Genomic DNA, 25,772 nt, shown 5'->3' with positions numbered 1-25,772 from the left:
GAAATTAGAAATCAATATAGTAAAAACACCGAAAAACATTCAAACACATGAGGCTAAATAGCATGTTATTAAAAAACTAGAGGCCCAGTGCATGAAATCTGTGCAGGGGAGGTGGTCCCTCATCCTGGCCTGCATCCTCTCCAATCTGTGACCCTCCACGGGGGATGTCTGACTGCCAGTTTAGGCCCGATCCCACAGGGATCCCCACAGGGATCAGGCCTAAACCAGCAATCAGACATGCCTCTTGCAATCCAGGACCGTAGGCTCCTAACTGCTTGCCTACCTGCCTGCCTGATTACCCCTAACCACCTCTGCCTTCATTCCTGATCACCCCTAACTGCTCCCCTGCTGGCCTGATCACCCTTAACCACCTCTGCCTCAGCCCTGCACCCGGGACCCAGGATTCCCTTCTCCAGCCAGCCGCAGGCACCCAGAACCCTCTGGCTGGCTACAGGCATCCGGGACTCAGGGCGGCTTTCCCTGGGCAGCCACAGCTGCAGGGGATGGTGCACAGGACTGCAGGGCAGGCGGCTTCTTGGTCTCCCAGGCTGCAGGTGATGGCTCCCAGGACTGCGGGACGGGTGACTTCTCCATCTCCTGGGCCACAAGTGCTGGCACCTGGGACCACAGGTGGGCAGTTTCTCTGTCTCCTGGGCTGCAGCCAGCTGCTGCCACTGGTGCCCGGGACTGCCAGATGGGCAGCTTCTCTGTCTCCCGGGCCACAGCCAGCAATAGGCACTGGCCCCCGGGACCACCAGCAGGTGGCTTTGCCAGGCCCGGCTTTGTCAGGAAGGATGTACGGATGGTCATCTGGAAGATGTCCAGTCTAATTAGCATATTACCTTTTTATTACCTTTTACATATTACCTTTTTAATAGATGAATGGGTTACTAATGAGATCAAGAAAAAAATCAAAAAATTCCTGAAAATAAATGAAAATGAATACACAACAACCCACAATCTCTGGGACACAACAAAAGCAGTCCTGAGAGGAAAGTTTATAACACTACAGGCATACCTCAAAAAAAAACCCCACAAGAAAAATCAGCTATAAACTACTTAACCCTACAACATAAAGAACTAGAAAGAGAACAACAAGAAAAGACCAGAGTACATAGAAGGAAGGAAATAATAAAGATTAGAGTAGAAATAAATATCATAGAGACTAAAAACACAATACAAAAAAAATCAATGAAACCAAGAGCTGGTTCTTTGAAAGGATAAACAAAACTGATAAACCATTAGCCAGACTCATCAAGAAACAAAGAGAGAGGACCCGAGTAAATAAAATCAGAAACAAAAGTGGTGAAGTAACCATTGATGCCACAGAAATGCAAAGGATTGTAATAAAATACTATGAACAACTATATGCCAACAAGCTGGACAGTGTGGATGAAATAGACAAATTCTTAGAAAAATATGATCTCCCAAACTGAACCAGGAGGAATCAGAAAACCTGGATAGGCCAATAATAACTGATGAAATTGAAGCAGTAATCTAAAAACTCCCAGAAAGCAAAGTCCAGGTCCAGATGGCTTCACAGGGGAGTTTTATCAAACATTCAAAGAAGAACTACCACCTACCAGTATACTCCTCAAACTATTTCAGAAAATCCAAGAGGAAGGAACACTTCCAAGCTCTTTTTATGAGGCCAGCATTATCTTAATTCCAAAACCAGATAAAGACACTACAAAGAAAGAGAATTACAGGCCAATATCCCTGATAAACGTAGATTCTAAAAATCCTCATCAAAATATTAGCAAATCGCATCCAGCAATATATTAAAAAGATCATACACCATGATCAAGTGGGATTTATTCCAGGGATGGAAGGCTGGTACAATATTCACAAATCAATAAATGTGATACATCACATAAACAAATTGAAAGACAAAAATCACATGATCATATCAACAGATGCAGAAAAAGCATTCAACCTGTAATATTATTATATTTAAAATCATTTTTCTTGAAATGTTAATGTTTATTGCATGCAAATGGCTAATTACTTTGTATTTACAATCTGGGAATAGATTTATTTTGTATATTGTATATTAAAAAAAGATCCTTCCAAGAGCTAGAAGTTTTCATAATTTCATCAAGCAGTTGTGAGAAGACATAATTCATTTTCCCTGAGCAAGCAGGGTCTGTGACTGATGCACACTGTACAGGTGAGCCAGGTAGTAGAGGTGAAATCACTTCAGCCACAAATACTCGCAGTGACATCAATTGGGTAGTAGGCCTGGGCAGGTTAGCATGTGCAATGCAGCTCCTTAAAGCCACACTTGTACCTAAAAATTATAAGGAACCTAGCAGAGGGTATTTTCCATTAAAAGGAGTTTATATTTTGGTAACTGGTATCCAAGAGTCTCTTTCAGCACTGCTATTCTAAGTGAGAATAATAAAACATTCCCTGCACATTTACGGCTTTTCTCCAGAGTGAACTCTCAGGTGTCTAACTCTGCTTGATTTGCAGTAAAAAGATTTCCCACATTCACTACACTCTTAAGTTTTTTCTTCACTATGAACTCTCTGATGTTCAAAGAGAGCAGTTTTCCCTGAATGATTTCTGGCAATCGCTGTATTCATGGGGCTTTTCTCCATTTTGAACTCTGCAGTGTATAATGAGGTGAGACTTTGATTGAAGGACTTCCCACAGTCACTACACTCATAGGGCTTGCCTCCAGTGTGAACTCTGAAGTGATTAATGAGGTGAGAACTTTGACGGAATGCCTTTCCACAGTAAGTACACTCAGAAGACTTTTTTTTTTCAGTGTGAACTCTTGGTGTTGACAGAGTGTAGACCTTTGGCTGAAGATCTTCCCACATTCACTACACTCATATGGCTTTTCTCCAGTCTGAACTCTTTGGTGTTGAATAAAGTTAGAATTATGTCTGAAGAACTTCCCCCTAATCACTACACTTATATGGCGTTTGTCCAGTGTGAACTCTCTCAAGATGAATTATGTTAAACATTTGTCTAAATCCTTGCCCACATTTTTTAAACTTATAATTCACTTCTCCAGAGCAGACATCCAGATGTTGAACAACTTTCTGATTGTGGCTGGCAGCTTTTCCACATTCAACATAGTGGTGATGATTTTTCCACTGAGAAATTCATTGGAAATCTCACTGCTACTATGTGGCTCCTAAAGTTAAGCATGGCCTGGTATTGGAGAATATCTGAGAGGGCTGGCAAGTCTTTGCCAGCCTCCCTACTGGTTGAAGGCACCTATGCTAAGGAGAAGCTGCATCTGGTCACAAATGAGGCCTGTCTCAGGAATTCATCTTTATAAACAAGGCATCAGCCTCCACGTGGTCTCCAGGGGCTTCCCTGCTTTAAGAAGCACTGCAAGTTGGCTGACTCGTGCTTCCTGTGTTACGGCAGTGCTTTTACACATTAGAAATCTGGGTGTCTCTTATTTTTCAAAAAAAAAATATTTTATTGATTTCAGAGAGGAAGGGAGAGGGAGAGAGAAATAGAGACATCAATGATGAGAGAGAATCATTGGTTGGCTGCCTCCTGCACACCCCCTACTGGGGATCAAGCCTGCAATCAGAGCATGTGCCTTTGACTGGAATCAAACCCAGGACCCTTCAGTTCACAGGTGGTCGCTCTATCCACTTAGCCAAACCAGCTAGGGCCTGGGTATCTCTTCTTAAAAACAGTTTCGAGTTCACTATGGACTCTAACACTCCAGTGTCTAAAGCTACATTGGATCCCTCAGAATGACCTTCTCCCATGGGTAAGTTCATTTTCAACACTCAAAGTCTAACCTAAATTTAAAAAATAAAGAGATGACTTTATTCAACAGTCATAGGAGTTAGTGCTTAAATAAAAGCAAGGTGGGGATCATGACAATGATACTAATAGTGTGGGATTTTTCTGAGATCCATGGTGTGGATTCTAGTAACCTCTTAGGTGAAAGGAGGCAGACATGCCCTGAGTTCAAATGATTCTGATAGCTGTTCTAGAGAGATAGTTTCAGATTTAATGGTTTGTTTTGAAAAGTCAACACTTTATTTTTTATCTTCAACTAAGGATATGTTTTTTTTTTTTTTTTATTTTACAGAATAAGGAAGGGAGAGAGAGAGAGAAAAGGAAACAGTGTCATAGGAAATATCAATCAGTTGCTTCCTGGGCATGCCCCACCAAGGATCTAACCCCCTGGCCAGGGCAGCACTTAATTCTTAATGTTTCCTTCTAAACAGAGTATTAGTTTGACTTAGCCTTTGGGGGAGGGTCTGTCTGCATGTGTGGCTGTTGATTGTATGTGTGAATTCGCTGCCCCTTTGGGTGTTCCTGGTTGTATCTGTGTGGGTTTGTATTCTCTTGGTGTCAGTGTTCTATGTCTGTGTAGGTCTGTTCTGGTGTGTGCCTCTGTGTGTCTCTTGTGTGTGGGGTACGGCCCATACTGACTGGGCGGCCCAGGGTGTTTGTGTCTGTGTGTTTGTGTGTCTGTGTGTTCCCTTCAAGGTGCTGTACGTGTCTACAATGTTGGTCTCTGATCCTGGGCATAGGCCCTGCACCTGAGTGCCCAGCTGAGGCTGGGGGTGTTCTGTACCTGTGTGTTTCTGTGCCTGTTGTGTTTGTTGTTTCTCTGTGAGTTTGTGTGTCTATGCACCCCGGCAACAGGCAGCTGCATAGACAATCTCCTGAGGGATGAGGGAGAGGACAATATGTTCTTTTCCCCCACCCTCCAGGCTGAGCTCCTTCTACCCCTGCTCATCCAAACCGACGTTGTCCCCAAGGGGGACCTATCTCAGGCCCCAGCGATGGATGAAGAAAAGGGTCTTGCTGAGCAAAGGTGGGGAATTGTGGAAGACTCGGAGGGCAGAAAGGAGTTACAGAGTGTGGAGGTGTGTTTGGGGAGGACTCTAAACCTTCTGTGAGGAGCTGGAAGATCCAGGATTCCTGGAAAGGAATAAGTGGAAGGGAACATATGGGAGAAAGCTGAAGGAGAAGAATCCTAGGCTCCAAATCCCCCCTACAACTGAGATACTGGATACCCCAAAAGAGGGCTGGGAGAGTCCTGTGGGAATCTCAGACCCTGGAGAGCAGGTAACACCATTGCCCATGAGAAAGCCAGGCTGACATCTAATAGAGGAAGGGGTGTGGGGCTGCTCAGAGCATCACTTTCTGACCTCTGTGATCTGGTCATCTACTGGGAGTGCATGGCCACAAGAAAATACTGTTGCCACGAGGGAGAATTAGGCGCAGTTCTCTCTGCAATGGAGAAGAGAAGACAGATGGAGGGACCACATTTAGCAGAGGTTCACACACAAAATGAATGGAAACCCAGGATCACCAGTGATACTAAAGTCAGCATTCTTACCATCAGCCCCACCTGATGGAGCACTCACCTGGTCAATGGAAAAAGTACAGAGACTTGGAGACAAGGTAGTGACCGAATGTTGATGTAAGAGAACATAGATGCCTAGTGCTTGCACTCCTGTACCCAATCAACACTCCTAACATGTGCATCTTCACCTCCAAATTGTGGGTGGACTGCAGCACTCGGGGATTTATTTACACAAGGCCACACTCAGAAGTGGGTTGAGTTTGCTGCCAATGACATCTGACCAAACTCTTCTCATTGAAGTTCACTCCTTTGAATCCTGCCAGTGAAGGCTTTGGGAAGCTCGGTGACAAAGACTATGAGGATGAAGAGAAAGAAAACCATCTTGACTGATTTCCACTGTCATTTCCTACCATTCCCCGCTCTTCCCCTTAACCCCTGCACAGCCCGAAAGAGGTTAGCACTGTGTGGTCGAGTTCATGGGGCCCACCGAATAGGCCAGGTTTTCCTTCTGACCCCCTGAAGCTGGCTGCAGCCCTGTTACGTGCTTTGACCAATGAAATGTGGTGCGAGGGAAGCCTGTCACCTGTAACAGAAAAGCCTGGAACCAGTGAGCATGGCCACCCTCTCTGCCCATCTCTGATAATACCTAGCAGGTACCTACATGGTGGGTTTTCCTTTAACTGCTCCAAGGAAAATGAGGGTGGGCACATGTTATGAACAAGAAAGAAACCTTCTACCATAAGCCACTAAAAGCTTTGGGACTGTTTGTTACTCACAATAACATCTATCCATCCTAATGGCTATGCATCTCCTATTCTAAGTTCTAGGAGGCAGCAGAGCTTCACATTAGAAGCCAGAACTCTGTTATTAGAGACACATGGATTTGACTCCCATCCCTGCTTTGTATTAACTTTACAATCAGGCAATTTACATTGAGTCTCGGAGCCTGGATTTCCTCTCTGTAAAACAGATGGTTAAATGACCTCAGGTGGCAGACAGGATTACATGAAATAATAATGCATGTAAAGCACTGAATCCAGAGCCTGGCACATGTTGTAAACATTCAGTAACTCTTAGCTCCATAGCTTCACAATGTGTACTGACTACAAACATTCTGATAATGCGCAACATGTGAACTTGGACTATGTATCTTTTCAAATTTGTTTTTATTAATAAGATGAGATTACATATATTTTGTCATAGCCTGCTTTTTCTCTTAATAATGTGATATATTTATGTTAAATATACAAAATCAGCCTGGTAGAGTGGCTGTTTGTTGAGCATCTTCCCATGCACACAAAGGTTGCCAGTTTGATTATTGGTGAGGGCACAGCCCAGATTTCCTGGCTGGATGCCCAGGGAGTGGGTGGAGGGTGTGCAGGAGGCAGCTGATCAATGTTTCTCTCTTTCCCTCTCATTTCTTCTCTCTAAAAGTCAATTTTTTAAAAAAAACTTAAAAATTATATATCCATTTAGATTTGCACTCTTCAGGAATAACTGAAATAACACTTTTGACCTCAGGGAGGATTCTGTTTCACAGACTCTGAAATAATATCTCAAAACAAGAAATCAGTTGCAGATAACACTTCCCAGAAACCTGTGTCCAGTCCTTGAAACCTAAAGTTGTTATTTCCCAACACAAATATTTGCAATGATCAGTGAGTGACTCAGATCCTAATGCCACCTGTGGGGCCTGGTTAAGTACAATACCCAAAGGGCAATGCACCTAATGATGGCTGGGTTTAGCCAATGAAAGCCCAGGACCAGCGCATTATTCTGGGGCTCATTGGTTTGGGCTTGACTTCCTTCGTCTTTCTCCTGGTGGTCATTGTCACCTCCTTGTTCTGTAATCATAGGCAGTAGCTTCAGTGCTCAGAGTCCTGACTAGGACTAGGCATCGGGTGCAGTGTCCCTGCTGTGCAGTGGTGTGTCTGAGGCTTCATAAGCTGCAACAGGCGGGACTAAGGCCTCCGTGTCTCCAAGGCTCCCTTCTTCCTACAGACTTCAACTAGGCCTCACCATTTATACTCCAGCCTCCGGTGTGGGCACCTGTATGGTCCTGCATTTCAGGTCAAATTGTCCAAAATAGTGAGTCGCTCATGGGTGGCACACGATGGGACATGGTGAAAGAGGGTGAGGGGCTGCAATGTATAAGGTGTTGGTTGGTGTGGCTGAGCTGGGAGGATTCCGGAATCCTGGGCCTGTGTTGTGCCTAAAGGCAGCATAGAAGATGAGGCAACATTTTGTGTGAGAAGTTTTCCTTTCATTCTCAAGGAAGCTGGGGCAGTCGATGGCTGTGAAAAAAGAGGGACATTGTCTGCTTCAGGGTTGTAAACTTTTCCCAAAACTGCTCAGAGGAAGAGCACACTAGAAGAGAGGAGATACCCACTGGGGACAGGAAAATGTAGTCCTTTGAAACATAATGAACTTGTCAAGAGTGTGCACTCAGGCTTGAGGCCTGAGGTAATGCAGTCATCTCTAGATCACCTGGCCCCAAGGCTGGGCAAGGGTAAGGAGCAGCCTGAGTCTATGGACCCAGGAGGTGGTTTCCAGGCTCTCAACAGCCCTTTCCCTTTCCACAGATTCCTGCAAATACACAATCACTTACACGTGGAGCTTATTTCACGGTCTCACACTCTAGTGACCTCTGAGATAGTGGTGTCCTGGTACTGTCCAACCACTCTTCCAGTCCTTGGATCTGGGGAAACTTGAAGAGACACCAAGCCCAGAATCCTAAGTCCAGGTTTAGGGTTACATTAGTGGTACCTGATTTTGGCAAGGAATTCAGTAGAATTGGATGTAATAGGTCCTTCCATGGCTGGGTTCCAGAATGTGCAAAGGCTTGAAGTGAAGGCTGAACTAATTCAGGGACATCAAGTGTCCATTTATTTTTTCTTACATAGGAACTGCTAAAAATGGGACAGGAGTCAGGTCTAGTTGAATGTTGTGACTACTTGGGTATCTGTGCTGCAGGTGTTGGGAGCAATGAGGGATATAGAGCAGTGGAGGCAGGTGACCTGATCCAGGTCTCATTAGACTTCCTGTGGCTGCAGCATGATGAATAATATGGGTGTGAGGGAGGCAGTAGGATGGCTAGCAAATAAGCTGTTGATACAGTCATGCTAGTTTGATGGTAACTGGCCCAGGAGGGTGGCTGTGGAGATGGAAGAAGCACTTAGATTCTGGATTAGTGTTTTAGGTGTGGCCACTCAGATTTCTAATTTTGAGGTCGCAAGAGAGGAATAAGAGTCAGGAATGATGGGATGTCATGGATTTATCAGCTGGAGGTATGGAAGCATCACCAACTGAGATGGGTAAATGTATAGGTAGAGTAATGTTCGTTGGGGATATAAAAACTTAATTAATTAATTAATTTATTTATTTATTTATTGATTGGCCTGTTAGGGTATATAACATAGTACTGAGGGTATTTCACCAGAGTCTGGAACTCTGAGGAGCAATTCAGGATGCAGATTTCTTAAAAAGGTAGTGGAGAGTGTATGGACCAGAGTGGAGGTATAGATCACCTTTTTCTAAAAAAATATGTTGTTACTAAATTTAGAGATAGAGAGGAAGGCAGAGCAAAAGAGACAGAGAAATATTCATGAGCAGGATCCAAGGATCGGTTGCCTTCTGCACGCCCCCTACTGGAAATTGAGCAGGAAACCCAGGCAAGTGAACTGACCAGGGCTTATTCCAACCAGTGACCTCTCAGTGAATGGGTTGATGTTCAGCCAACTGAGCCACACCATCCTGGGCTGTAGATGGCTTTACAATTTGGAATCATTTCAGGATGATAATAGTAGCTTAGGAAAGAGAGTGTCACTCTGAGGACTGGGTTTCCTGCTTGGCTCCCAGTTTGTGGGAGTCAGGTGTCACAGCACATAATAGAGACGGAAGTGGTCAACTAGAGGGTGGGAGAGATATTATAATTTGGCAGTGGCCAAGGCTTCCAAAAGATGAGTGAACACAAGATGAATTGAAGGCCAAAGAGTAATTCACCGATGAGATGGGCTAATGGGTATTTATTCTCAACACACCCGCCAGGATTTTGCTGTGACCCTTGGTGTGTCTTGGAGTGTTGCTGTCAGTCTGATGGGTTAGCTTAGTGGTATGAGTGATCATCTGTGAGACCCACTTGGCATGGAGTAGAAGGCCATTCAGGCTGGGACAGGTATGACAGTTAAGTGGAGGGATAAATGCTGTCACTGGGAAGGGACATCAAATGCAGTACCAATGGAGGTGGCCTCTGGATATCTGAGATCTGATGTGATCCTCAATCTGTGAGTCTGAATGAAAAAACAATCAAGGAGGGAGGCCTTTTTAACAGTATTCAAGGGTGCTTCCATGAGTGTGGACTATCTGAATTGCGGTAGTACTTCATTTTTGGTAGAACATGCCAAGAACTCGCTGGACACACTTGCTGAGAAATGAGTAAGAGGCCAAGGAGATGACTATGGGGGCTGGGGCTGTGGGAGTGCATGTGTGAGAAAGGTGTGGTAGAAAGAGTGATGTGCATGTGCAGATGTAGTGTGAATTCATGGACATAGGGACCTGACATTGACATAAGAGTGAATGAAGGGTGAGTGCATTTCTGGTGATGTCTAGATGACATGATATGGGGTATTTTAGGGTAATAGCTGAAAAGAGGGGTATTGTTGTGCTAAATGCCAGGTCCAGAGCTTAGATGCCATACATATGCCTACATGCCATTTGATGTAGAGAGCTGACACAGTGATCAATAGGTATGGGACAGCATACATCAGTGTCACCTGGCTTGAAAATCTCCAGTGGCATGAGGAAGGGACAAGGGTAGGAGAGACATACATTACAGAGGTGGTGAGTTAGAGTTTTGGAAAATAAGCTGATTAGGAAACAACCTGTCCTTCTCATGACATATTGGCATTAACTTTGAAGTTGTGCATCTGAGAATGAAGATATAGGAGAGAAGTGTGGTTCAAAGAATTATGTGTGGCATGTAGTTCAAAGTGATGGCCTCAGCACCCTGGGATTAGGGTCGGAAGTGTGAAGTGTGATGCCATGTTCTTGGTATTTTGGGGGGGACTACAAAAGTATTGCCTGACAAGACTAGTTCAAATCACTCAACTCTGTTTGTGAACAACATTTCTACCTACACTCTGTTGGTAACATCCATTGTATTGACAAGAGGCAGGGTGGCCTACATGTGGGTTCCAGCACTCAGGTATAACCTATCTGCACAGCAGCCTTTGTTGGTATGGGAAGACACAATATTAGTAGGAATATAAGGAGAAAGTGATTTTGATGGGACCCAGGCCTGGTATATTCTCTGATGTGGGGAGTAGCGGGAGCAGATGGATGTCAAGGGTGGGCAGTATGACCAATGTAAAATCCTAGGAGAGAAGCTGACCATGGACTGAACTGTCCCTATTATGACAGGATATGGACTGTGAGGACGTGGCCTTTGTCTTCTCTCCAGAGGAGTGGGAGCTCCTTGATGAGGCTCAGAGACTTCTTTCCTGCGAAGTGATGCTGGAAGTTTTTGCACTTGTACCATCTGTAGGTAAGACCTTCACATGTCTCCTAGTGTCCTAAAGTGATGTCCTCTCTTTCTTTATTCTCCAGATGTAGCTTTCTCTCTCCCACAGCCACACCACGGGCTCTGCTAATTTCCCCCACTGTCTTGTCAAATGTGCTGTGGATACCAGTGCTTAGCTGTATGGGGAGTCCTGAGCAATGGACTCCACTACCATCCCTACCACCAATTGCCTCAAAATGTGCAGGCAGTGTCTTGGAGTCAAACAACTTAATGGTTCCCCCTCGCTCTTCTTCCCTGAGGGGGTGACTATGTCCAGATCCATGGCTTCCACTTTGACCTCCTTCCTCTAGCTAAAGTTTCTTTATGACTGTCTATGCCAGGTTATGTTCTTTACTTACAGGAACCATGGTCTTTTCCTGTAAGACCCTCCTTCAGTTGTTGTTTGTAATAGTCCCTTCCCTGAACACTACTGCAAGCCGAATCGCTCTGGGCCAGTGCTGGTTGCTCACCACTGATGTCTATCACTAATACCCAGAATATTTACCTTTTACGAACTTGTACAGTAGAAGGTACAGGGAGAACCCTGGTTTTTAAACAGGATGAACATGCAAAATGGTCTCAGAGGAGGCCTGGCCCTGTTGAGTGGCAGCTGGTAGGAGAGATGACATAAAGGCTGTGTACAGTGTTTAGGTGAAAGTGCAACTGTAACACCTCATTTCTACCTTTTCTTTCTCGTACTTGACACTTTGGTGACTTGTCATTTCATTTATGACTTCCTGGATTTGGCTAATTTCATCTTTGTCACCTCTGGCATCACCTGATCCTTTGCACTGCGCTCTCTGCAGTATTCTCAGATATTAACCTGCACTTGTGTTATGAGGTATGTATACATATTTAAGTGATCCTCAATCACCAGCTACAAGATTATTGAATTTTACTGGAATAAGACATAACCAACTTTCTGCACATCTTGCCAACGTCACCAGCAGACAAGCCATGCTGAGCACTGTTAGCAGAAGAATGAGGTGGAGATCCTGCTTCTCTTCCATGAGTGCTTGCCATCTTTGTATCACATTTCTGGTGAGGGCTTCTCTGTTTTGTGATATTCAGTGGCCCAGAGCCTCATAGCAGCCTCTTATTAATCCTTCCATCACATCTTAATTTTCATACCATTGCATGGAACCAACGTATTATTTGTTACACACTTTTGCAATGGACCTTCCCCTGTCACCAAGGTCAACATTCAGTTCCTCACCATTTCTCTGTTTTCAGGTTGTTGGCACAAAATGGATGAGGAGGAGGTGCCTCCTGAGCAGAGTGTATCTGTAGGAGAGTCACAGGTCAGGGCTTCTAAGACAGCTCCAGCAACCCAGAAGACCTACCTGTGTAAGCGGTGCTTCTCAGTTTTAAAACATATTTTGCACCTGACTCTGAGCCACAAGCAGCATACTTTGTGCTGAAAGCCTTCTTCCTTGATGCATCTGTGAAAGACTCCTGTTTCAGTGCAAACTGTCACCAGCAGCCATGGGATGCCAGCAGAGAGAAGCCCTGGAAAGAAGATATGGACAGGGCCACGTTTGTGACCTGGTGCAGCTGCTACTTACCATGGGTGCCTTCAACCATTCAGAATGTTGGCAAAGACAAGCCAGCCATCTCAGATATTATCCAGCACTGAGGAGCCACATAGTGCCAGTGAGGTATCTCATGAATATCTTGATGGGAAAAGTCATCATCAGTGTGTTGCATGTGAAAAAATTGCCAGTCACGATCAGAAAGTTGTTCAACATCTGGGTGTCGGCTCTGGAGAAGTGAATTATGAGTGTCACAAATGTGGGAAATGTTCGAGACAAAAGTTTAACCTCATTCGACATAAGAGAGTTCACACTGGAGGAAAGCCTTGTGAGTGTAGTGACTGTGGAAAGACCTTCCGTCAGAAGTCTCACCTCATTAACCACCACAGAGTTCACACTGGAGGAAAGCCTTATGAGTGTAGTGAATGTGGGAAATCTTTTACATGCAAACCTAGCATAGTTAGACACCTAAGAGTCCACTCTGGAGAAAAGACTTAAATGTGCAGGTTTGTTTTTTTTTTTCTAATTCAGAATAACAGTGATGAAAGAGACTTTGACACCCATTTCCCAACATACAAAGCCCTTTTAAGGGAACATACACTCTGTTATATTCTTAAGTTTCAGGTAAAAGGAAGGCTTTTAGGAGCTGCATTGCACTTGCTAACCTGCCCAGGCCTACTTCACGATTGATGCCACTGCCAGTATTTGTGACTGAAGTGATTCACATCTTCCACTTGGCTCACCTGAACAGTGTGCATCAGTGAAGACCCCGGCGTGCTCAGGGAAAATGAATGATGTCTTTTCACTTCTACTTGATGTAATTATGACTACACAGAGGTCTTGGCAGGATCTGCACTCCTTTTCCCCTGACTAGGGAATGGACCTGACCCAGGGTTCGTCCAGAGCACCCATCCTCAGCTAAGAAGCGCTACCTCCTTCAGGGACATTGTGCTTCTCTAGACATGCTGTGGTGAATAGGTTCAGGTTCTGATTCAACAACCTGTAAACCGCTGGCTGTATCCTGCTCTGGTTTATGGTCTTTTAGTAAAGGTGTTTTTTCTTTTGTACCTTCAATTCTGTTAGTTCTATTCACTGTGTGGGATGATTTGAAAGCACAGTTGTGATTTGTCTGCATGTAGAAGTGAAGAGATATTGTGGGAATAACATACTTTCTGTGCTTTGTGAGGGCAGCATGATGGCAGAAAATCTCTCTTGGTCCAATATTGGCTTATTCTGCATTGCTGCCCAAGGCCTTGAAAGAAAGAATGCAGGACATTGGTGGTTCTAATTTGCAGCCTGGTGCCTCTATTTTGGTGAGGTCGAAGGTCACCCTGAAGAGGAGGCCTTTGCTGTGCTTCTGTGAACAATATGAATTATATTCTCTGTTCGCAGTAGGTATTACATAAGACTCAGCAATGTTTAGGGTAACTCTTCTGCAGGTTCTGCAAAGGAGCCATGTGCTATGATGTAGGAAATTTCATGCACTGGTGTCATTTGTTGTAAGATTCTGAGGTGGAGCCACTATTAGGACAGAAACACTGTTTCAATAGGGACGTGAAGAGATTTCAGTAAATTAGATGAAAAGGGCCTCTTCTGAAAGTAAATCCACAAGTGGTTCCAGGGTCTGTGGCTTATGGGATCTGTGTACAGGCTTTCTCACAACTTTCAGAACTGTTTCCTGTAGCTGAAGTCATTGGCAGAAAACAATTACCTAATGGTGTTGTGGGATTTTCTAACCTCTATAAGGGTGTTCACCTCAGGGTAGCTGCTCAACAGGCAAGGACTGGAAGCTAGAGGAAGGTAATGCCCTAATTCATCCCAGGTTGTGTCTTAGTGACCAGTCAGCATTCCTGTTGGTTCTGAGGGCAATAGTCTTCGCTGCTGCCAATATTTGCTGCCACTGAGGCAAGGCTGTTCCTCCCAGGAAATGAGAACTGACATGCAAAAAAGCACACTTTTCTGATGTATACTATTTGGTGACCTTTGACACAGATATAAAGCTGTGAAACTGTCACATGTGAAATAAACTTATCTGTCACTCATACAGATGCTAGTGCAGAAGTAGTCTTATGGTTGTGAGTATGCAAAACATGGAGTTGATTCTTTTCAAAATATTTTAAAAGATACTTTTATTCAGTTTTCTTTATGAAAGTGTAGGGGGTGGGGAGGCAGAGAGAAACACGATATGAGAGAGAGATGTAGATCTTTTGCCTCCTGCACGCCCCCTACCGGGCATTGAGGTGGGGCCTGGACCCTGACCTGGAATGGTATCAGTGACCTTTCACTGGACAAGATGATGCCCAACCAACTGAGCCTTACTGGCCAGGGCAGAGTATATTTTTGTTTTATTATTTATTTTATTTCATAACAAGGACTCTGAACCTACTTTTGGCACACCCCACATTTACCTCCTACCCTTTTATAATGTCTCTTTCTGCCTTCCTTAGCCCTCAATGCAGTCATTAATTTTCCTTCCCTTACAATAAATTAGTTCATATTTTTTATAATTTTATAGGCACTACCAGGTGTATACTCTTTCATAAATACTGTTTTTCTTCATGCTACACGGTTATTTTGAGATTCAAAACTAATGCTTATGTAAATACGTAATTTTTATTGCTGAGTAGTACTGTGTTTGTTCTATGGATAACCACTTTATCTATTGACCTCTCTATGATTTAATTATTTCCAGGTTTGTGGTATTATAAATAAATCTGCTGGGAATATTTGTGTTTAGTTCTTTATATAGTTATATGTTTTATTTATCAAAATGTTGTAATATAGGGGAATGTTTTACATTTTAAGATATGCAGAAATGTGATCTAAAGTCAAGGGTTGTTTGTTGTGGTTTTTTTTTTTGCCTTCCCACCCACCCACATTAATAAATATTCCAGTTTTTCTACAAATCTGCCAGCCCATGCAATGGTTAACCTTTGTAAATACTAGCCCCTGAAATGAGTCTAGTGTTACCTGGCTTTCATTTAATTCCATTTCCTAAGAATTTTTTATGGTGATCTTATTTCATTGCATTTATTACGATGTCTTAATCTCTTTCATTGTCTCTCCAGAATCTTTTACTATTTTTAAATGAATTTATTATTTTAACCAAGAGGAGGACAGTGCAGCATCTAACACATATGTTTGAATTTCACTCATTCCTCAATGATTTGAGTGACTTCTCTGCCATAAGAACTATTGGTTTTGAATACTAGAAGAAAATTTACTTTTCTCAATTTCTATCCTATGTAGAATTAGAGGCCCACTTACTAGTATACGATATACTTATAAGTTCAGTCTGCATTGTTAACATTACCCATACTCTTTAAGTCTAAGCATTCAATAATACATTAAGCGAAGTCTAGATTGGTAGTATTTGTCATTTTCCCTCATATAAATATTCTCATCATTGTCAGTGATAAACTGCTAAAATGATGGTATCGAACATGGATATGATAAGATTTTAGTAGCACATCATTATACCTCTTTCCAATGTACTGATACAGTAGCAACAAATATGCTCAAGAAATTTTATAAACAATAAAATAATTGGGAAGTGGCAAGTTTTATACATTTTTAAAAGTTTTATTAAAGTACAATCATTTTAAATGTACATTTTTTCAAACATATGCTTTTGATGGTTCCATAGATGCATGCATTCCTGAAACCAAATTCATCTGACCCTTCTCAGTCTTTCTTTCTCTGAATACAGAATAACTGATGCAATGAAATATTTTGCCTTTGTAATAGCATATTTGAAATATTTCCATGTAAAGAAAACACTGATGAAAACCCATGAATCATATTATAGACTTTCCTCATTATATGTCATCAAGGTGGTTCTCCTGTCTATCTAATCTCAGGTACCTTAGTGGGTTATTTTGCTTAAAATCCCATGTATGTCTGGCCATGTGTGGATTGTGCAGTGAGTCACAGTCTCATATGGATAACCCCAAGGGTGCAGATTGCATCCCAGGTGAGGGCAATTAGGAGAATCAACCAAGGAATGTTTAAAATCAGTGGAAGAACAAATAAATGTTTCTCTCTCTCTCCCCATTTTCTCACTCTCTAAAATCAATATATTTGTTTCATTCACCCTGTCAATCCATGCACATTAGAACACCTGCACAGCCCAGGGACCCCATGGTGACCAGAAGCCAGGGTTTCATGAGGGCAGAGCATGAGCAGGAAATGACTGAGGGAACAGGAGCGAGGTGCCTCTGCTTTCAGTGTAGCAGATAGGGAACCAGGGTGAGCTACAGAGTTACCCACAAGAAATGATGACGTCAGTGTGTTCCCTGGAACTAAAATCAAAGCAGCCAGAAGAAGCTCTGGGCCTGGACAAGCCCCTGTGGTCTCTGCACCCTCCAGCCAGGTGTTGGGGTGGGGCTATTTCAGATTCAGGTGGTTGAGGAGCCCAGATTGCTCTCAGGTGTGAAGGCTGGGAGCCACAGTGGCAGCTGGCCAGATGGGTGTGGGCAGCCAAAGCAGTGAGCAGTTGTCTGGGAGAGTTGGTGCTGGGTCCTTATATGTGGCTCTGAGGCCCTCTCTAGTCCAAATCCAGGCTGGTGGCCACTCTATCCCATGGTTAGTAGGAAATGGACTAAGCTCTGCTGCATGAGTTACTAATGGACCTGACCTAGGAGTCGGCTTGAGCTCCAAGAAAATTTGTGATCCAGGAAGGCCCCACCCATTCCACTGTAATAAATCGCTTCCAACATTGACCTGCACAGGCTGATCGTCTGCCCAGCAGGAGGGTTGCTGGCTGCTGAGCCAAGGGAGCTTCTGGTGTGATGGAAGTGTGTTGAAGTTTAGCAACTAAAAGAGGTGATCGATCTTCATCAAACTACTAAGAGAAAATGGCCCTGATCTTTCCTTATGGGGTAAACATCCACCCCAACTCGGCCATTGTGGTTCAATCGTAAGAGGGTCATCCCGCACACATGAAGGGTGGGCAATTAGATTCCCAATCAAGGGCATGTTCCTGGGCTGCAGGTTGGATCCCCAGCCCCACTTGGGGTGCGTGGGCAAGGCATCCAGCCAATGAGTCTCACATCAATGTTTCTCTCTCTCTCTTTCCCTAACCCCTACTTTCCACTCTCTGTAGAAGTCATGAAAAAACATCCTAAGTTGAGGATTAACAGAGAGAGAGAGAGAGAGAGAGAGAGAGAGAGAGAGAGAGAACCATTCGCCCACTGCCCTGAGATGAGTCATCTGCCTGCACAGCGCCCCCCTCCTCACTCCATCCTGCCTTTGCTGGGGATGTTCCTACTGCAGTTGGGATATTGTCTGTCCATCCCAGGGGTTGGCAGAATGAAGCCCAACAGGTGGCCTGGTAGGAATTTGGGTTCTGTGTCTGCCTGAGAGGAGCTGGCCAGGCACCGTCTGTCTCCACTCGGTGCTCTCTCCAGCCTGCTCTTCCCCATCTCCAAGTCACCTGACCCACTGCGGCTGCACCTCCTTCTGTATGGGGGGCACCTCCTGATTCTTTGGTCTCCTGATGGGTTCATCTTTGGAAAGTCCTGCCTACAACCATCCCACACACACAGCCCTGAGCACCACTGGAGTCATTTGAGTCTCTGTTTTTGCATTTTTGGGGTCATTTCCCACTTTGATTTAATTAAAAATAAAGCCCTGTCCTTAAAGGGTCCTGGAGGTACCATGGATTTTCCAGGAAATGGTGCTGTGTTTTTTAATGGCGGGAACATTCTGCAATACAAGGGTTTCTAGAAGGAGGGGCTTGGCCTTTACATCATAGCACATTGTAGGGATGTGCTGTGGCTAGTGTCCCCCCTCCCTAGGTTGGCCTGTGCAGAGCACACCCCTGATGCTGTGTTGAGGTGATGAGCCCTGAGCTCTAGGGGACAGTGCGCTGCTGGGCTGTGGGTTGAATATGGTTGGTGAGGGCATTTACTGCCAGTCCATGGGCCTGGGTTCTTAAGTGGGTGGGTGAAAGGAAGGCTCTAGAGACCAGAACTTGAATCAGGCTGGATGGAGGGACACCAGCCAAGGGCAGGCACACATGAGATCTGTAGCGTCTGAGGCCATGGCATTGTTGAGCCTCCCTCTTCCAGACTCTGGACGTACAGAGTCTCCTTCCTTTGGGAACTGGGGTTCTAGTGGGGGACAGCCCACAAACCATGGGCAGGAGAGCTGGGACAGATGGTGGGAGCTCGGGGGAAGGTGGAGCCAGGGTAGTCGGTGGGTTCTTCCGAAGCAAGTCTGGGAAGGGGTGGCAGAGTCCAGGTGGAGGGGCTTCCGGGAGCAGCCAGGCCTGTTTGGGAGCTGAAGGGCGGCCCTGTGGCTGGTTTGAACAACCAGGATCAGAAGGTGGGGTCCTGGCTGGGCTGTGGGAGCTGGGTGAGGACTTCACTTTTCCCTCGGGAAGACTCACAGTTTATCTCAGCCCCGGGCTGCCTTCGGAAGGGCTGCTGTGGGCACCTCCAGCAAACTCTGTGTCCAGAGGAAACCTTTCAGGACTGAGTGCAAAGGGAAGGTCCTGGGGCTTAAACAACTTGCTTTTTTATTATTAAAGTGTGTCTGTAAGGTACTTCGTATATTCACCGCAAGCACAGTGCTCCAGAGGAAAATGACCACTACAGAACTTTCCAAGGAGGCAGCAATGATGGTAACTTCCCACAGAATTTCAGAAGGTCAGGCCACAGGTCACAAAAATAGGGCAGGATGTGCAATCAATGAAACCATATCTGAGATAATGCGGAGCCTTAGACATTTCAATATGTCTTTCTCAAGAAACCATCTTTAGAAACCCGCCATCAGCCTCCAAGTGGTCTCCAGGGGCCGCTCTGCTTTATGAAAGGCTGCAAGCTGGCTGGCTCCTGCTTCCTGTGCTGCTGGCAGTGTTTTTATAGGTTAGAAACCTGGTTTCTCTATGTAACGCACACTTTCTAGCTCACCATGGGATCGATCCACCCCACTATCTCCCTAAAGCCATGTTGGAATCTTTCAGAACTGCCTTTTCCCAGGGGTAAGTTCATTTTTATCTCTCAAAGATTAACTTACGTTAAAAAATTAAGTGATGACTTTATTCAGAAATCATGAGAATTTAATGCTTAAATATAAGCAAGAAGAAGATTATGACAATGAAACTAATAGTGTGGGATCTTCCTGAGATCCATGATATCGATGTTCTCAGCCTCTTAGGTAAAAGGAGACAGTCTTCCACTGGGTTTAGATGATTCTGATGACTGTTCTAGAGAGATTGCTCTGGATTTAATGGGATGTTCTTGAAATCTCAACTCCTTAATACATTTTGAGTCTACATCCGAGGATATGGTCATTGATTTTAGAGACAGAGGAAGGGAGACAGAGAAAAAAAATTGAAATGAGGAAATATTGATCAGTTGCCTCCATTATGCACCCTGAGCAGGTATGGATTCCTCAACTGAGCTATATCCCCTTACCAAGAACTGAACCCTCAATCTTTTCTGAGGGTCTGGGGAATAAATTAAATGATGCTCCAACCAACTGAGCCATCTGGCCAGGGCAGCACCTTAATTCTCAATGTTTCCTTCAAGATACATTGACTCAGCATTTGAGGAGTGTTTGACTCATCATTTGAGGAGTGTTTATTTGCATGTGGGCGTGTTGGTTGTATGTGTGAATTTGCTGCCCCTTTAGGTGTTCCTGATTGTGTGTGTGTTTATGTGTGTGTGTGTTCCCCTCAAGTTGTTGCCTGTGTCTACAGTGTTGGTCTCGGTGAACCTGGACATAAGCCCTGCACCTGAGTGACCATCTTAGATGGGGGTGTTCTGTACCTGTGTATTTCTGTGCCTGAGGTGTCTGTATGTTTCCCTGTGAGTCTGTGCACCCTGGCCAGAGGCAGCTGCATAGGCAATCTCCCAAGGGGTGATGGAGAAGACAATGTGTTCTTCCCTGCCCCTGCCCACCCCAGGCTGAGCCACACCTGCCCCTGCCCTTCCAACCCTCTGGTGTCCCCTTGGGGGTCCCATCTCTCACCCCAGGAATTGGTGTGGGTGCCCAGAAGCCTGCCCTCTAGTAAGATACAGTCGCTGGACACCTGGGAGGCTGCACAGAGTGACCTTGGCAGAAGGGGCTCTTGGAACATCTGCATAAGGCGGTGTCCAGAAGAGGGGCCCTGCCAGCCCACTTGGAGGTGAAACAATTTGATAGTCACCAGCAGGTTGGTGTGCCTTAGTCCCTCCCAAATGAATCCTTGTTGGAGGAGCCATGCCTGGGCCCCTGAGATGGTTCTAGACAAACTTGGGGGCTGGGACTTTAAAAACAAGCGAGTTTTAACAGGACACCTCAGGAATCATTATATCTTTTTCTGTCTCCCTCTTTTTTTTCAAGTTGAATTAATTGAGGAGACGTCAATAAAACCATACAGGTTTTTAAATAAAATAGATAAATAAGTAAATAAGAATCATTGCATGGAACTCCATTCACACACACACTAAAGCTACAGGTTTGGCAAGTGTACACGTCAGTGGCAGAAATAGAATATTTGGGACTACTTATTATGTATAAGAAATAATTATAAGAAACATTACTCATGCTCTGTTACCCATAATTGTTTGTTCTGATTTAAGAAAGCACATTCTAACCTGGCTGGGAGTTATATGCAGGACCTGGGAGCTCACCGGAAATGCTGCCATCCTCCCCATGTGGGAGCTGCCACTATCATGGAAAGATTAACAACCTTGTTGAGGAAAGGAAACAATGGAGTCCTGGATGCCCCCTGCCCTTTGCAACCCCCAGCCCACACTGCCCACATTGCCTGTAATCTGTGACCATTATACCCATCCTTACTCCTTTTGCCCACTTCCCCATGGAAACTTTGTCCTTGTTCCCCGTACAGCCCGCTCGCTGGCTTATGGGAGAGTGGGGTACAGAGCAGATCTTCCTGCGTGACCTGCTGCTCTCCCATACCACCGGCATTATTGGAATCAACGCTCATATACAATTCCACCCTGTCTGTGCTTTATTGGCTCAAGTAGGACAGGCAACCTGGAACCCTTGGTTGTCTGGCTTCATATGTACATCTCAAGGAAACATCATGAACACGCAGTGTACCATCATCTCAATACATACTGCACACACCAAAGGGTTGCAGGTTCTAGTCCCCTTGTGCGGGAGGCAACCAATTGATGTCTCTCACTCTCTCTCTTTCTTCCCTCTCTGTCCTCTCCCCTCACCACTCTTTCTCCCACTCTCTCTAAAAATCAATGGAAAGTCCTCAGGTGAGGAGTGATAAAAATAAAAGCAGGAGGCATCTGTCTGAGGATGAGGGTAAGCAAAATGAAAAAAAGGATGAAGCTAGGAACACCCAACACTTTTAGGGGAAATTGTCACTTCAAGAGGCTGAGGGACCTACGGCAGGATCTGTGGTTGAAGGATGGTTGAAAGTGGAGGTATGGTGCCACACATGGCTTAGAGTTCCTAATAACAAGGGTAATCCAGGAACAGGAAGTGATAATTTGGGGGGCAAGGAAAGAGCAATATGAAAAAATACACACTTGGAATTTTTACTTTTTTTGCCTCTCTATAGTGTCACTAATTATATCTCTGCATGTTCACACATATTCTCATTCAGTAAAGCTTCAGGCAACCAGAATACACATTTTTCCTCACAACCCCTCACATAAGCATTGCTGCACTAGACTGTAAACATTTTTCACTCACATTTTTTGTTTTTACATATTTTGAAAGTATATTTTTATTAAATTTATTGGTGTGACACTGAAAAAAAAAGAGTGATTTTAGGCCATCATGTGGTCCCTTTTAAATCACAGAAAGTTTGGGATCCCCACAATATCTGTTCACTTCTACATGCAGTCAGGTTACAACTCTGCATTCAAATCATCCAGGCAGTGGATAGAACTAACAGAATTAAAAGTACAAAGGCAAAAACACTTTTACTAAATGATCATAAATCAGAGCAGTATACAGCAAGTTGCTAGCAGGTTGGTGAATTAGAACCTGAACCCATTCATCACAGCATATTGTGAGAACCACATGTCCCTGAAACAGCTGGCATTGGCTAGCTGAGCATGGGTGCTCTGGACAAACCCTGGCTCAGTCCATTCCCTAGTCAGAAAGAAAGGAGTGCAGATCCTGCCAAAACTTCAGTATTCATTATTCATGAGGCAGAAGTGATAACACATAATTCATTTTCCCTGAGCTTGCAGGGGTTGTGACTGATGCACACTGTTCAGGTGAGCCAGGTGGTAGAGGTGAAATTACTCCAGCCACAAGTACTCACAGTGACATCAATCGGGTAGTAGGCTCAAGCAGGTTAGCAAGTGCATGCAGCTCCTTAAAGCCTCACTTGATTCTGAAACCTATGAGGAGTGTAGCAGAGTGTGTGTTCCATTAAAAGGAGTTTACATTTTGGTAAATAGGTGTCAAAGAGTCTCCTTCACTACTGTTATTCTGATTGAGTAAAATAAAATATTCTGTACACATTGAAGGCTTTTCTCCAGAGTGAAGTCTCAGGTGCCTGGCTAAAAGATTTCCCAATTTCACGCCACTGGTAAGGTTTTTCTCCAGTGTGAACTCTCTGAAGTTCAACGAGAGTATAGTTTTCACTGAATAGTATAGTTTTCTGGCAATCACCACTCTCCTAGGGATTTTCTCCAGTGTGAATTCTGCGGTGTGTAGTGAGGGTAGATCTATGACGGAATAACTTCCCACAGTTACTACAGTCATAGGGTTTGTCTCCAGTGTGAACCCTGTGGTGTTTAATGAGGGTAGATCTATGACTGAAGGACTTCCCACAATTACTACACTCATAGGGCTTTTCACCTGTGTGAACTCGCTGGTGTTGACTGAGTGTAGGAATTTGACTAAAGGACTTCCCACAATCACTACACTCATAGGGCTTTTCTCCAGTGTGAACTCGCTGGTGTCGATTGAGTGTAAACCTCCGACTGAAGGACCTCCCACAATCACTATACTCATAAGGCTTTTCTCCAGTGTGAACTCTCTGGTGTTGATTGAGTTTAGACCTCCAACTGAAGGATTTCCCACAATCACTGCACTCATAGGGCTTTTCTCCAGTGTGCACTCTCTGGTGCTCAATGAGGTTAAACTTTCGTGTGAAACATTTCCCACATTTGTTACACTCATTATTTACTTCTCCAGAGGAGACATCCAGATTTTGAACAACTTTCTGGTTGCTGTTGGCAGCTTTTTCACATTCAACATATTGGTGATGACTTTTTGCACTGGGATGTTCCTGGAAAATGTCATTGCTACTGTGTGGCTCCTCAGTGCTAACTGTGGCCTGGTGTTGGAGAATATCTGAGATGGCTGGCAAGTCTTTGCCAACCTCCCTACTGGTTGAAAGCGCCCATGTTAAATAGAAGCTGCACCTGGTCACAAACGAGACCCTGTCCATATCTTCTTTCCAGGGCTTCTCTCCACTGGAATCTCTTTGCTTCTGGTGACATTTTGCACTTAAAAAGAAGTCTTTCACAGATGTGTCACTGAAGAAGGCTTTCTGCTCAGAGTATGCTGCTTGTGACTCAGTCAGGTGCAAAATATGTTTTAAAACTGAGAAGCACCACTTACACAGGTAGGTCTTCTGGGTTGCTGGAGCCATTTTAGAAGCCCTGTCCTGTGACTCTCCTTTAAATACACTCTGCCTAGTAGGCTCCTTCTTCTCATCCATTTTATGCCAACAACCTGAAAACAGAGAAATGGTGAGGAACCGCATGTTTACTGTGGTGACAGGGGAAGGCCCATTGCAAAAGTGTGTTACACATAATACATTCATTCCATTCAATTGTCTAAGAATAAGAGATGTGCTGGAAAGATTAAGAAGAGGCTGCTGAAGCTCTGGGCCTCTGAATATCATGAAGCAGGGAAGATCTCACCAGAAATAAGACACAAACATGGCAAGCACCACATGGAAGAGAAGCCAGATCTCCAGCTCATTCTTCATCTAACAGTGTTCAGCATGGCTTGTCTGCTGGTGACATTGGCAAACTATGCAGGAGGTAGGTTATATCTCATTCACAGTAAAATTCAGTAATTTTGTAGCTATATTGAAGAATCATTTAAGCATGTTTGTGCACCTCATGACACATTGGCAGGTCAATGTCTGAGAATACTGCAGGGAGAGCAATGCAAAAAATCAGGTGATGCAAAAAGACCAGGAAGATGAAGGCAGCAGTAAATCCAGGAAGTCATAGTTGAAAAGATAAGTTAGCAAAGTGTCAAGTACGAGAAAGATGAGGTAGAAATGAGGTGTTGCCAGTGTCATTTTCATGTCAAAACTGTTGGAAATGAGCAAGTTCCTTGTATGATCTGTACACCTCCCTTATGTCATACTTTTCCCCAGCTACCACTCAACAGGGCCAAGCCTCCTCTGAGAATACCTTGCATGTTCATCCTGTGTAAAAAAAAACAGGGTTCTCCCTGCACACGTACATAAAATAGAAATATTCTGAGTATTAATGAAATGCAACAGAGCAGAGGTGAGCAGCCTGTACTGGCCCAGAGTAATTCAGCTTGCAATAGTATTCAGGGAAGTGAAGATTACAAACAACAATTAAAGGAGGGTCTTACAAGAACAGCCATGGTTCATGTAAGTGAAGAACATAACCTGGCACAGTCACAAAGAAACTTTAGCTAGAGGAAGGGGTAGAAATGGAAGCCATGGATCTGGATATAGTCACCTCCTCAGGGAGAAGAAGAGCAGGTGGAAACCATGAGGCTCCCTCTAAGCCTCCTGACTCCCAGATATTCCTGCACATTTTGAGGCAATTGGTGTTAGGGATGTTCGTGGAGTCCATTGCTCAGGGCTCTCCACACAGCTTAGGATTGGCAGCCACAGGGCATTTGACAAGATAATGGGGAAAATTGGCAGAGCCCATGGTCTGGCTGTGGGAGAGAGAAAGCTACACCTGCAGAATAAAGGAACAGAGGCCATCATTTCAGGACAATAGGAGAGATGTAAAGGTCTTACCTACAGATGACAGAAGTGTAAAAACTTCCAGCACCACATCGCAGTACAGAAGTTTCTGATCCTCATCAAGGAGCCCCCACTCCTCTTGAGAGAAGGTAATGGCCAAGTCATCAAAGATCATATCCTGTTAATGGGGACAGTTCAGCTTCTCTCCTATGATTTTACATTCATCATACTCCCCATCCATCTGCTCCCTCTACTACTCCATCTGAGAAGATATTAGGCCTAGGTCCCATCAAAATCACTCTCTCCTTGTATCCATACTGATACTGTGCCTTCCACCAACAATAAGGGCAGATAAAAACATTTTGATACCTGAGCTCTAAGCCAGACACGTAGGCCCCACTGCCTCTACTCAACACATTGGGTGTCATGAACATAGGTTGGAAGACATGTTGGCCCAAAAGGGAGTGTGAGTGTTTTGACGCT

General features: G+C 44.5%; 1 pseudogene; it reads right to left on the bottom strand.

The window, feature by feature from the left end:
• Positions 1-2,504: 2,504 nt before the first annotated feature.
• On the bottom strand, positions 2,505-25,464 carry LOC139019271 (zinc finger protein 211-like; annotated as a pseudogene).
• Between the last annotated feature and the right edge of the window lie 308 nt (positions 25,465-25,772).

Source organism: Myotis yumanensis, unplaced genomic scaffold (genome assembly GCF_028538775.1).
Source record: "Myotis yumanensis isolate MYYU_CA2020_CCGP unplaced genomic scaffold, mMyoYum1.0.hap1 SCAF_11, whole genome shotgun sequence".
In the NCBI taxonomy this organism is placed as follows: domain Eukaryota; kingdom Metazoa; phylum Chordata; class Mammalia; order Chiroptera; family Vespertilionidae; genus Myotis; species Myotis yumanensis.
This window is presented reverse-complemented; position numbering and strand designations above follow the sequence as displayed.